This window comes from Pithys albifrons, chromosome 3, assembly GCF_047495875.1.
Source record: "Pithys albifrons albifrons isolate INPA30051 chromosome 3, PitAlb_v1, whole genome shotgun sequence".
NCBI classification, from domain to species: domain Eukaryota; kingdom Metazoa; phylum Chordata; class Aves; order Passeriformes; family Thamnophilidae; genus Pithys; species Pithys albifrons.
In genome coordinates this window covers 18,595,842-18,608,899 of record NC_092460.1, presented here as the reverse complement: position 1 = coordinate 18,608,899, position 13,058 = coordinate 18,595,842, and the positions used below count along the sequence as shown (strand labels likewise).

The 13,058-nt window shown below is 38.9% G+C and overlaps 1 protein-coding gene across 5 annotated transcripts in view; it reads left to right on the top strand.

Moving 5' to 3' along the window:
• Positions 1 to 13,058, top strand: part of ARHGEF3 (Rho guanine nucleotide exchange factor 3) — a 112,056-nt gene that overhangs the window by 20,011 nt on the left and 78,987 nt on the right. The gene's annotated exons all lie outside the window — the stretch shown is intronic.

Sequence of the window (13,058 nt, the reverse complement as noted above, 5' to 3'; positions counted from 1 at the left end):
CAACCCCACTCTGTACAGAACAGTACAATAATTATGGCTCTGTTTTGAAAGCTATATAAAGAGTTTCTATTCCACAGATTAAAATGCAAGTTGTATGTGACTAGATAGATTAAAAAAATAAAAAGCTACACTCAAGTTTTTAAAAACTGAGGTGTCTGTGCAATTTCATTAGATACATTCACATCCCTATAGTGTATTATTTATTACTACAGCAGAATTAGATCTAGTGAGTTGTAACTGGGCAGGTTTAGGCAGGTTTCTCTTGCTCTCATATCTGTTTTTTCTCTAACCTGATGCATTGAGTGAGTCACAGTAAGTCAGCTACACATCAGTGAGTGATTTGTATCCAAGTGGAGACAGGGAAAGTGATGCTGCGCTTTTATTGTATGTACTCTGGTATATAGCACCTTTTCTGTCCCATTCATCAGATTTCCTAGGTTTGGTTTTTATTTTTTTTTCAAGCCCCAGATGTCATCTCCTTTTCCTTAACTAGCAACTGACCCAAGGAACTCTTTCCTTGTTCTCCCCTGTGTTGTGCTGACATGGGGGGGCACTCCACAACAAAAGAGAAAATAGGGGGAAATATCCACCAATCTCCATATCAATGAAGAAGAAAGCAGGGAGAAAAAAAAAGAGGATTTAACAGATTAAATTAGTTTATCATTAAACATTGAAATAGTTTGATATTCTGCTGGTTTATTATTCCAGAAATAGCAGAAGGATAATAAATTCCTCCAACTGTTGCCTTTTACTGTGTTAGAACATGACCTGGTGAAACTTCTATGATGGTCCAGTTCTGATGCCTGTTGCATGGCATTTTCCCAGGCAATTCTCGTAGGAGATAAAACTATCTCAAATCCAAAGCTCCTTTGATGGTGTTTATGTTCTGTGATTAAAGTAGTTTGCCCTCCTTAATGTTTCTTATTTAATCTACAACTCGGCTGGCACAAGGCAACCTTTGCCTGGTCACACCTTCAGTACCTGTTCTTCAGAATCTTTTCGTTCTGTGTTTACTGCAGTAGGAGAGTTGAGAGAAAGCCGAGCTGCAGGAATCCCTTCCCCTTCAGGCTTTTGTATGGAGATGGGAGAACAGGGGATGATTCCCAGCGGGATGGCAGAGTGCGGGGCTCTGCTTTGCTGTTTGCCGCCAGACCTGTTCAGTGCGGGTTTGGTTTGCTGTGCCTGCATAGGGAGATTGCTTTAATAAATGTGTCATGGTTTAATTCCATGTAAGCCTTAGCCAAGCATCTCCCACTTACTGGAGTTTGTCTTTTATTTTGGAGGATTCTATATTACAATACTTGGTTTCTTGCTAGTTTTTTAGTATCTCTATCAGGGTATTGCAAAGGTGAGTTCTTCCAGCACCTTAACTGTTTCTTCTTTGTCTCTTTGAAGGCTGTGTCTTGGTGGTTTTTCTCGCGGTGTGTATGTGTGCTGTGCAAGTAGGACTGGATTTTTCTGACCAGCAGTGTCCCTTCAGGTCTCCATGTGTGCCCTGCAGAGTTTTCTCCTGTCAGGCTGAGGACGTTTCTTTTACAGCTCTTAAATAGCCTGTTCACAAGAAGACAACTGTAAAATGTCCCCTTACTGTGATTTGCAAAAACTGTATGTGGGAACTTTGTAGTAAAAAATGCAAAAGTGATTTCTTACATTCGTCTACTGATGTGCAACTTCATGTAGCTGAAGCAGCTGTCCCTGCCTCCCTGAGGAGCAGTCCGTGACTGTTCAGTCTCTTTGTTTTACTCATAAACAGTACAGGTGGGACGTGAACATGTTTTTCTCTTGCCATGCTCCTGCCTCAGGCCTTTCATCAACTGACGTCCACCTACAGAAACACATAATTGTCACAAGGGACAGGTAGGAAGATTGGCCAAGAACTCTACAACTGGCAAAAACTTGGTTTGGATTTCAGTTCTTTGGTATCCTTATTTAAGGGAAATGGTCTTGTGTTAAGTTTCATTGATGTTCTTGAGTATTATTTCCTTGCCTATTTCAATTCAAGCTGTTTTAATCAGTGACTTTTTTTTTTACCCAAACAAGGAATCTTGAACTCTTTTGCCAAGGTATTGGTAGTCCCAGGAACTATCTAATCCATCTGATTTAGGATTTGCATCTGCTGGGTGAATAGATGAGGATAATCAGTAGTCTGTTGAAACAACAAGCTGTTTCCCCGGAGGAAACTGCTACCCTGTTTTCTCAGCCTAACTGAGCAGTTTAGGAATTGCTCAGGTAAACAAAACTGTGTTGCTGCTGAGCAAGGTTTGGGATCAGAATGGATGCATGTTGTCTTGCTTTGTTACAGACTTAATGAAGTGGAAATTTTAGCAAAATACATGGATTTCTTTTGTTTATAGGGCTAACTTGTGTAGGAAGTTTCCTTGTAGGAAAAAATGTTCAGTTTTACAAGTACCTGCGTTTATTTAAACGTCAAATATCTAAAAGGTCAGATTTTTTACGCAGTACTTCGTAGATGTTTTGAGATTTCTGTAAGAATAGAAAGGGGTTTGTGTGAAGTTTGTTGTAAAAGTGTAGCAACACCCACTGTTTAGTATGTGTTAATGTCTATTAGGCATTGCAGAGAAAGACACTGATTATATCAGAGCATATTCACAATAAAAGTCTTCTGTGGTCGTTAAATGCCTTTTAGCAGTCAGTTACATCTCAAATGCACTATAAGGCACTTTTTTATTTGCTGAGGCTTTTGCTCACAGTGAACTCCATTACAAGTGTATGCAACTCTATTTATGTTCTACTAAAGCAAAGGTGGAACTGTTTTGATCATATTTCCATTTTAAGAAAACTTTGAAGTACTACGATGCTCCTTTTCTGCATTTTTCCACAATGCAGTTGAGTTTAGAGTGATCATCTTAAAGCTCTTTGTTTACATACCAGACACAGTTAATGTTTATTTTCTTCTGGGTATGCCTTAACATTCAATATTTTCCCCTTGCTAGCAGTTTCAAATTTTTCTCTCTTGAGAAGAGCCACCTGATTTTATGAACTTCGAGAAAAAAAAGTCATTGCATTTTTTTCCCCCCGAGTAGGGTGGTCGATTTATTATTACAATTTAAAAAACAGACAATTCCCTCCATTCCATAGATTTACTTAAAGAAAAAAAGTTACAAGACTTTTTGAGTTCAAAACCTCAACCAAATAACCCCCTCAGCTTGTATCTTTCTCAGTAGGACATCAAAGGCACGGCAGCTCGGAGATATGAAACCATTTTCTTTGCTTTTCGAGGTACCCAGACAAGTCAGCCCTGCAGAGAGGTGTGTGTGTGGTTTGAAAAAAACCTGGTTTCCTCAGGAAGTGACATATGACTGTGCTGTCCGTCTCTTGCCACTAACTTTTCAACTCACTGCCTAGTTTCGGTTTTCAAAAGATTAAAAAAATTATCAGGGCAAATGAACTCCAGTTTTAACGTAATTGGGCATGGGTTGAGGTGAGAGCCCCGGATTAGTACAGCATGGCAAGGAAAGCTCCCAGATAGCAAAGCCATCTACGTTCTCTGGGCAGAGCCCACCAGCAGAAGTGTTGCTCTGAACTGCCCACATCCCTCCCAGGACAGGAGGATCCCAGGGGTGGGCAGTGCTGAGGTTTGGGACTGAGCTCAGGGGCTGCTCCCACAGGACTCCGATCTTCCTCAGCGCTGCCCCAGCAGGGGCTGTCCAGACGGTACGTGCAGGCAGCGACGTGATGCCTCTGCTGTTACCGAGTTCTCAAGAGCTAAATCCCTGCTCTTTACGTTCTGATTGCCATCATGAGGTCACATGCCGTGCACAGGATGGGAGTGATGCTTCACCTCATGCTGGTGCCACCTCGGTCTCTAAGAAATGAGAAAACAGCTTTTGTCATCAGTTTTCAACCTGAACAAAGATCCCAAGCTCGACCATCATCAGACTTGCAAACTTGTTCTTCATTGCCGGGCCACTTCTCACAAGGGCTTGACTTATCCCGTCCGTGCACATCTGCATTCTGGCTCAGTTTGAGGTTGTTAGGGTTGGGACATCTGCCCCTAGGGCTGTGAGATAACATTATCAGTGACCCTGCACCTTGAAACCCATGATGTGTTTAATGCAAAAGACCCCACTGTAGTTGGAGGTGGGGAGAGCATCAGATGAAGTGAACTCTTCATATCAGTTGTTCATAGAATCATAGCACAATGGTTTTGATACATTTGGAATTGAAGAGTGCTGTCCTAAAAGCAAAAGTACTGTTTTGTTAATTGAAATATAAGTGATTGATAAAAAGCCAAGTTTGGCTCCAGAAACATACTCTACCTATCTAAAAGCAGTAGGATCATTTACTTTATGTTACTGTCACTGATGGCTGCCAACAGTACTTCTGGTATCAATGACCATAAAGAAAACAGCAAATACTTTTGCATCATCATTGATCAAATCAACATCTGTTTGATTTCTTGCCTTGTGGTTTGACCCTCTTGATTCAGCTGCTGTGGTAACAAGGAATGTTGTCCTTGTGTTCTGGTGCTTTCTGTATTCAGACTGGAAAAGCCTGTTCTCTTGGGTTTGTGATTAGGGAGCTTTTCAGTTTTTTTCATGAAGTATTGCAGGGTATGTCTCTAATACAGCTCTTTGAAACCCAAATACAATACATTAACTATCAGCAAGAGGGAGGACAAAGGTGAATGTGCCCTAATTTGAAGGCATGGCACTAAAAAGTGTTTCAGAGGAAATGTAATGTGGAGAGTGCCTAAGGAAAAAAAACCCCAAACCTGATGAAAATAAAGGACAAAACGGTATAGTTGTGCAAGTGCTAATTCCCTCAGTTAGTGGCTCAACCCATCACTGCTCTGTTTTAGTGCAAAATCCTGTTTCCTGACTGATCCACTGGTCTCACTCCGTGTGCTAATGCCAGGTTTTGCAGAAAGTGTAGTTATTCAGAAGGAAAGAAAAACCATGTGTGTATGCATCCACTGAAATAGCAATTTTTTATATATACATATATATGCATTTTTGAAAAAACTGGCTCCAGATCTCTCCTACCAATAAATGCATTTTTAAAGAATGTACTTTGACCTGGGACAAACAAACAAACAACGCCACTTTCAGAGCCATCAACTGGCATCATGTTATTTTTTAATTATAGGATTCTGTACTTGTAACAAAATTATTTTTAAAAAATTTCATGTATGCTCCTGTAAAATGGTCTTGGACTGAAATTAATGTAGTTAGTGTATTTATGTTGAAGAAACTAGAAAACCTTTTTGATGGCAGCAATAGGGCTAGGTGAAAATTTTCTGTCCTGAGTTGATATTTTGAATGGAGCCTTAATGGCACGATAGTTTCAACAGGTTTTACTCTGTTGTATTCAGGGGTTTCTATAGTAATTACTATGGCAACAGTGATGCAGAAAATGTTCCCACGGGAACCCAGCTGTGAATAATAACTAACTGAAAACATTTTGCTTTTGCATCTCAGGTTAAATATCCCTTCAGTGAACGTGTGGGGGTTTTGCTTACATAATAGGAAGTCATTCTCCTACATAAAAATCCAGAAATGTTGAAAGAACTGTCTGGTTTCAGAGTAGAAACCCCTTTTGAATGTAGTGCTGAAGTATCATCCCCAAGGCCAATGAAGTGTTTGAAACATTAGGTGTAAAATTTGGCATCAGCTTCAAATGTTTCATGTTGTAAAGAAACTTCCAAAGCCAACTCTGTAGTACAAAATCTTCTACTTAGTTTTTATTAACAGTATTATTCATTATGTAAATGGTTTACATAACTCTTGAAGATAAAACTACCTTGATAACTTTCTGACTTCACTGTGCAACGAAGGTCAGGATCACAAAAATCACATGGTCGAGGTCAGTGTTTGTTGACTTCAGTGTCTATTTATAAACTGCCTTCAAAAAGACTCCTGATTTTTGCAGAAATATATTTGTCAGTGTTTGTATTAAATGCAATATCCTCATATCAGAGGATACAATGTTTGTTCATACTATTTTTTGTTAAATATAGTTCTCCTTGTATGTGTAAACTGGCCTTTGTGCATATAGTTGCCTTGTTTGTATTTATTTCACTTTCGTTCAGAACAAAGGGGAAACCAGGCCAGTGTTTATGATAGGAATACACTTTTGAACTTGAAAGAATTTTAGGGCTTGATTTGGTAGTTTTACTGTCATGGAGTAAGAAAAATTGCTTATGGAGCTCAGGAGATTTGTGGCTACAAGCAAAAGACCTAATGAGTTATATAAGGAAAGGGAAACTAAAGCACTTCATATTAAAAGACACTTCTGATTCTTTTCAAGATGTAATAAATGATGTTAAAGCTGAATAAGAAAATTGTGAAGGGCACTTTGGTAAATATGAGGAGAAAACAGTCTTCTAAGCCCAGAGGCCTGATAGTTCTCTTAGTGTTATTTATGCATCTTAATAGGAATTTCTGTGCAGATGGAAATGTGATGGAAGGGAAGTGAAATCACTAATTTCATTTGGGTGCCTGTGGGGTACAACCTGCTGGTAATGCAGGTGAAAGTCTTACAAGTGAAAATGTCTTCGTAAATCTAAAAGTTGCATAGTTTGGTCTTGATGACTAGTATGGATGTACCACATATTGCTGTAAATTGTGATTCGGGCCCTCCTATAGTTCATTCTGTGCTGCAGAATTTAACCTTTGGGGAGATTTTTGTATCCAAGTTATTGAACCACATGTGACAAAGTAGCTAAATTGAATTAGCGATAACAGCCTCCAATCCTTTAGGCCTGGTAAAGGGCAGAACTAGTGTGGACACAAAATTGTGGTATAATTTGACTCTTCTGGAGAGGTAGTTACAGCACACTGAAGTTAAGTCATGGGAATGACTGTGTACACTCAGAGAAGTTTAGTTTATTAGTTCTGCTGGTGACAGGCTAAGATAAGACACTCTGGAATGTCTGTATAGAAATTACAGGAGTGGTTCTTGTCACTCAGTGTAAAACTCTTCATGCAAGAATAATCTTCCTTGGTGAAAGAACATTGGGAATGTTCCAGTGCTCAATAACTGATCACATTTAATAAAAGCAGATTTCCTTCCTTGACTGACTGGCTTAGTGCCAGATGCTTGAGAGCAGAGTGTGAAAGTATCACCAGCTCTCTTCTAAAGTGTGCAGGAGATTTTTACTCTTCGACACAGAGAAGCCTCTAAATGCCTAAAAGTTTAATGGCATAATGATCCTATGTATTATCTTTGTTACAAACCTCCACTGTGGGCCTTTTCAGTTGAAATACAAACTATAGTGCAGAAAAACATAAAGTTACAAACAAAGCATAAGGAACTAGCAGTACAGGAATTTAAAAGTAGTGTATTGAATTGACTTGCCCCTAAATGTTATTTGCTTTAAGTTTGCTTTATTTGTTCCTGATCTCCCTGAATGCCTCTTAGTGAACGGCAGCTTCACAGGAACTCATGTTTACCTTCAGAAAGAGCCAGATGAAGTGAATCCAAACAAAAAGAGTTTTCAGAAGACACCCATTTCCTTTATCAAGAACATGATGTGATGACACCGGAATGGATTTCGAGGTGTTAGGAGGTTCTCTCCAGGCTGGCTGAAAGTGCTGTTTGTTTGGATTTCACAAACCACTAAGAAATCCCTTGTCTGCTTTCTCTGGGTGAAAGTGTTTGTTTCTGTCTAACCGGTCAGTATCCAGTCTTGTTAAACCAAGTGGATTTCCCAGCCTTAGGTTCTTTTGTTTGAGAACAAAATAGACTGATTGACGTTCCTTGAGTATTGTGAGGTTTTTGCCCCAGGCTTGCTTTTTCTGACGCTCTCCTGATGGGGGCATTTCAGCCTTACCATCAGATCTTACTTTTCCTGTGGCCCAGAGGATCTTATCTGGCTGTGTCCGAGTGTTGAGTGTAGATGAGTAAACATTTCTTTTGTTGTTCTCTCCCTAAAGACTTCGGCATGTCTCTGATACAGAAGTGGGGTGAGGTAATGACTAAAGAGCTTATAAAGCTTGTTGCTGTTTTTCCTTCCCGATGTAATTGAAATGATGCATAATCAAAGTAAGCCAGTGAACAATCTTTACAATCTCTGCTTTTACAAAACTCTTGAAATAGTGATATTTTGTTAAGGAAACATAATATATGACACTTTTCATCCTCCCCAACATTAATGCAACTGTACCTTTGTCAAAGAGCAGAAGAGTCTGGAGCCAAAGCTTTCTCTTTGAGGTGGGACCAGAGTTCATGAGAGTCAAGGGAGGGTGCTTTGATAGTGGTGTATATTGATGGAATTTATTGCACCAGCTTACAGTAATAGATGAAGAAATAAATTATGTTTAGAGCTTATATCAAGCCTGCATTTCTTCAGAAGATGAAATGTTACATTGTTAGGAATACCCAGTTTTTAGATTGAAAGGTAGAACTTCAGTTGGCTTTCAGGCTTTTTTCTCCCCTCTGCCCCCCATCTTTCATAAAGCAAATTTTAATTTTTACAGGAAAGCAGTCAAATACAGAAATGAAAAAAAATGCACTTTGTAGCTTCTTGTAGTTTTTTTAGTGGTGGGATATTTTACAGTATGGTGTATTGGTTCATAGCATAAATAAACATGTTGTACAGAAGGCATGGGAAAGGAGTAGGTGTGGGGCAGCTCCCTGGGCCATGGACCTGCTGCAGCAATGCTCTCCTGGGTATGGCCAGAGTCACACGGGCTGGGTGTTTCATGTGTTCATACCAGTTCGTGAGAGTAGGACAACAAAAGATTGTTAACAGTTGGGAAGTCAGCACAGCAGCTAAAAATCAGTCTACTGTTTTTTTCTTGGTTGGTATTTTTCTCTCCAGATAAAGAATGCTCAGCTGTGTGAGTGGCCTCCCCACCCCGTGATCTCTCGGTGCCTGTGGAGCTCCTGTCTGTGCGATGGGGCCTTGGCACACCAGACATGCTCAGTCTGTGCCTTACTTTCCTTTGGCAGGAAAAGTGTATCAAGTAAACTCTCTAAATGAACTTAAATATTTTCTGAGCCAATTCTGAGGTATTAGATTTGTTTTACACTTTTGGAAAACAAATGAAATTTTTCACAGTCTCCTTTCAGTACCACATTGCACAGGCCTGGTATAAAAGAGAAATAGTATTTGAGACCTCAAGTGGCTGTGTCAGTCTTTTTTATTAAGTAGGTCAAAGCATGGGCTTTTTTCCCCTGCTTTTAAAGTCAGTACCAAAGGTACATTAATTTATTATTACCTGTAATTTAAGACGTCTAAGAGAATCAATATTCAAAACTATTGTTCAAAGCTGAAGTTCTCTTACATATCTCAGGCTTCACCAGGTAAGCAACTCTGACATTTTTTGTGTGTGTGTAATTTAATATCACAACTATCCCAGTGCGTTAAAATAAATGTGCTTTTGTGAACTGTATTTTAGTGTACAACTTTAAAAGGTTAAGCAGATGACATTACAAAGAATAGTTCTAAACAGTAAGTGCTATTTATTATTTAACGGTATCTTTGTAAACTATTCACAGCTGTAGTAACAACCTTTATTTTTGCAGATTGAAAGGGATTTTTACTTAGCCTAATTTGTCTCTAAGTGGTTTGAGCTTTCCTTTTATTATCTGAGTGAGTATTCATGTAGATTTTTGAAATGTGCTTTTATCTTAAAACGGATGTAGCAGCTGAGTATTTTAAACAAAACACACACAGTTTGGATATTCATATCTCAAAAATACTCTTGTAGTCAGTGATTCTGTGCAGATAGGCTGGAGGATCAGATGAAGATGTCAAAGTTATTTGAGCTTAATATAGACGGCCATAAATTGTTCATTTATCTTATCATCGTGCTTCAAGGCAGATAACACACTGTTGTTAGTCAATGTAAAAGAAACTTTAAAACATTCAGTCCATGTTGTAGTTTTTAGATTCCTCTGTACAGTCTTACTTACTGATTGTAATTATATAATTAACCTACAGCACAGTAGATGTTGCACGGAAAAGCTCCACTGATTTATTCTGGGAGGCATGTTAATCTGGTGTCTAAAAATTGTGTCTAAATAAAGATTTCAATAAAGATATATTTGTCCAATGGGTATTTTCACTATACATCCATAGTATGTGTGTGAGGGAACCTAAAGGGACAACCCTGCTCTTCCTAAAGACAAAAGCGTTTTACTCCCAGGCCACAAAATAGTAATAAAGCATCTTCGTCACAGACTGCCCCACAGCTCAGAGGATGTTGCCAGTGGTAAATGTTCCTGCGGTAATAAAAGTTTTGCTCAGTAAAATTCTGAATTATTTGTACTGAACAGCAGGATGACTGAGAAACCAGCAGGTGAGCAAGTCAGTGCAGTTCAGTGATTCCCTCGTAAATGTTTCAGGGGATCTAAGATACATCTGAGCTACTGAGACAGGAAGATGCCGTTGCCAGGGCTGGAGCTTAAAGATCAAATGGAAGATAAACAGTTAAAATTTCTGCTAGTGAGGAGGGTGGAAGAAGATTTTCTCACCCAAACTGAGCCAGGCTGAATGTTTAGGATCTCCACGGGCTGCCTTTCCAAGGGACAGGCCTCTGCTTGTGCTTTTCTCACACTGGAGGAACTCGGTTTCAGGGTTCTATTTCCAAGGTAAACTTTCCATAGCGATGCCCAAAGCAAGCCCGGCTGGCACGTTTGGTGCCCCCTCCCTCCCACAGTCTGAAGAGTTCCATTTAGCCCCACCTTCCAGTCTTTCATTCTCAAACTCGCGGTGCTGAGGAGTGTTTTGGTGCCTTTTAGCTGAAAGAGATGAGTATGTAAGAAAACTCAAGTGTTACAAATCACAGCTTTCAGGCTATTGTTGCAAGTAATTGTAGGGAGGAACTCCTCTTTTACCTGACACATTATTAAGTGCTTCCCTTTCTGAGCCGCGATCCAGCCTGTGATAATCTATTGGGTGAATTTCAGGAGTGTTAATCGCAGTGTTTGCAGTTAGAGGAACCATCCCTGTCTTGTCCTTGACATTTGGAAACGCCTCACTGTAGTATCGGAGGCGTTTGGTTTAGATGTCAGTGGCTCCAAAGTCAGATCTGCTCGTCACTTTAATGCCTGATAATCTGACTCCTCTTTTTTAATTTAAGCTCATGTTTAATTTTGCTCTATCTGCTACCTACTTATGCCAGTGATGACTTTTATAATTGGCAAATTGTTTTATTTCCAAAACGAGTGCATTTAATGCACCTATTGAGACAGTATCTCTCTTACCAAAGTGTAACATCTATTGGCTGTTTCAAAAATAGAATTATTTGACAGTTTTGTATTTAAAATATCAAATAGCAATTTAGTATTGTGATAGTTTTGTAATAGAAACAGGCTGTTTCTTAATTAGTTTATATAGTGCTGCTCTTCAGAAAGGATTTGTCCAGTAAACAGAATGTTAACACTGAAGTAGTAGTGCCCTGTAGGAAAAAAAAAAGAGCAACATATTAATTTAAAACTTGTTTGAAAAATTCTGCATTACTCTATTTCTTTTTCAGTACAGTTTTCACTGATGTTGACAGATGGAAAGACCAAGAGATCAAAATAACTTTGGTAGTGAAGGACCAAACTGAAAATGGTAAATGAGGTCTTGCTTTTGATAGAACTGTATTTTATTACCTGAGGGTGCAGGGCCAGGAGTTGGACTTGATGATCCTTGTGGGTTGTGTCCAAAGCAGCATATTCTGTGATCCTATGAAATTTATTGCTTATTCAACAAGATTATTGCTTATTATGGGGTTCTCCGTTCTCATTACAGAATGATTGTGAGGAGATAATTTTCAGTGAAGTCTTCATTTCCCTTGAAATGTTGTCTAAACTATCATAACACCTGCTATATTGAAGTTGAAATATCTTTTGTTTTGCCTATATTCAGCTTAACTTGTATAAAACTAGTGCAGTTCTTAATCAAATGTTAAAATAAATGCCTGAACAACATTAAAATAGAAGATAAGTGCTGAGATGTAAGTTTAAACATATTTTTTGAAAAGTGACTAAGGAGCACAAGTCTCTGTAAAGCTCACAGTACTTTGTCTAAAGTCTGACTGGTTCTAGTGTGAGATCACCTGTGAATAAAAAGGTGTAAAACACCATTAGAGCAGTTGGTAATCTATGGAGCTTGCTTTTGTTAATTACTTTTTTCTCTTTTCATAATGCAGTTCCAGTTCCAGTGAGGCTTTTATGTTAGAAATTCAGTTTCATAATATTTTAACTTGGAAAGGTGTAGTAGGAGGGTTTTTTAGTGGGACAGTCTTTAACATTAAAGTCTATTGTGTGCTGACTTCTGTTTTTTAATGGCTTTATCAATGCACTTCAATATTGACAGTCTTTCTGGCTGAAAGGCTTGTAGAGCAAGAAACTTAGAAGACTTCCATCTCAACCTTTGATGTTACAAAAATGACTTAATTATTATGATTATAACTTTGTTTTTTGTATTATGCTGGCATCAAGAAACATCACCTTGATCATAGCTCTAATTAATGCACATAATAAGAAAAATGTCCATACACCAAATATTTTACATGAAAATAGAGAAGACAGTAAAAAAAAAACAACAGTGGAAACTGTTGCTATCCTGACTACATAAAAGAAATTGGAGCACAATATGTTGGAATCCTTCAGGAACTGTGAGCACCAGAAACAACTCATGTGTTAGTAGTTCAGTGCTTTAACTGCAAAATATCTGCCCTGGTATTGCTGGATGGCGAGGTTTGACAAGCAGCCACTTGCTGGGTTTTAGCCAAGATTTTGTGTTCCTGTTGTTATTCGTGGTAGCTTCTGTGGGGTGTATAATTGCATGGTTGGAGTTGAGATGTGCTCAGCACTTGGATCCTGCTGCCAAACCCTTTGTTGGGCTGGTCAGCTTGAGCGGGTCAGTGGGGCTTTGATCTGACTTCGTGTGACATCTCAGCTATGTTTGCCTACCTTTGGGAAGCAATTTAAGATCTTACTAGTGAAAAGCACTCGTCAAGAGTGAAGTGGACAATGTTATGGTTACTTTTCAGAAATAATTATGCAGTGATAATTATAGAGTAGGAGAAAGTTTTTTTTGGAAGGACTAAAAACAGAAGTCAGCTTTGGTTTTAGCGTTCCACAAGAGCTGGCCTTGC